The sequence below is a fragment of the Echinops telfairi genome, unplaced genomic scaffold, assembly GCF_000313985.2.
Source record: "Echinops telfairi isolate 266 unplaced genomic scaffold, ASM31398v2 ScPeMD7_7469;HRSCAF=8507_1, whole genome shotgun sequence".
NCBI lineage: Eukaryota > Metazoa > Chordata > Mammalia > Afrosoricida > Tenrecidae > Echinops > Echinops telfairi.
The window spans coordinates 45550211-45551608 of record NW_022111373.1 but is presented as its reverse complement, the minus strand read 5'-3'; positions in this window follow the sequence as shown (position 1 = coordinate 45551608).

Here is a 1398-nt window from a genome sequence, read left to right as displayed (position 1 = left end):
CACGAGCACAGTGAAGTTTTCTGGATTTCTCACTCTTCTCAAGGATATCTATAGTTTATTATGATCTGCACAGTTGAATGCCTTTGCACAGTCACTAAAACATAAGCAAATATCTTTATGATATTTTCTGTTTTCAGACAAGATCCATCTAACATAAGTAATGATATCCCTTCTTCCACAGCCTGTTCTGAATGTGGCCTGAACTTTTGGCAGTTCCCTATCTACATACTGCTACAATTCTTATTTGATAATTTTCAGCCGAATTTTACTTGAATGTGATATCAATGATATTTCTCTATAGCTTGAGCATGTTAGGCCACCTTTCTTTGGAATGGGTGCAAAAATGTGTTTCTGCTAGTCAGTTAGCCAAGTAGTTGCCTTCCAAATTTCCTGGCATAGACAATTAAGTGCTTCTGGCACTTCATTAGCTTGTTGAAACATTTCAGTGAGTATTCCACGATTTCCTAGAGCTTTTCTTTTGACTAAAGCTGTCAGTGAATCTTTAACTTCTTTCCTCGGCCCCATTGGTTATTGTTCTTGAGCTACCTTCTGAAATTGTGCAAGGTCCAATAGTTCTTTCTAGTACAGTGACTCTGTGTATTCTTTCCATCTTCTCTTGATGCTTTCTGCATCATTCAATATTTTGCCTACTGAATCTTTCAACATTTCAACTTGAGACTTGATTTTTTCCCTTAGTTATTTCAGTTTCAGATATGCTGAGCATGTTTTTTTTTTTTTTCGAATTCTAGGTCTTTTCACACTTTCTATTGAATTTTAATTAAAATATATCCTTTACCTGATCAACTATTAATGTTTTGCAAAGCAAATGGCAGCATATTTCACTGGGATTTGAATTTATAATAAGTTTATAATGTTTTCTTCTATGATTAAACCATCTACTATGTGTCCCCTAAATGTACACAAAGAAAAAAATGCTTTATTATTTTGTGGGGGAGATTAGATTAATTATGGCAGCTTTAGAAAATTAAATGGTAGATCATATTTTTCTACATAATAATTAAAAGGCAAGTATTGAAGCAGCAGTAGTAAAACTAAAAGTTTTGCTTACTATAATTTATTTAAATTTATTTGAAATAGGTATTAGTCTGGATTGTCTAGAGAAACAAAACCAGTGATGCTTATGTGTGTGCATGTAGAAAGAGACTTATATCAAGAAATAACTTTCCTAATTGTAGAAGTGGGTAAGTCTAGTCTGGTTCAAGTTCATAATTCATATGTAACCTGAAGGATTCTCCTGATTTGTATAGCTACAGGGACTGACAGACAAAGAGAAAGAAAATGAAGCAGGAAGGCCATAGGCTGGTGGATGCAAAGATGAATGATCCCAAAATTGGCCAACTAAACCCAAGGGTGGCATTTCACTGGTGACTTGTGAGA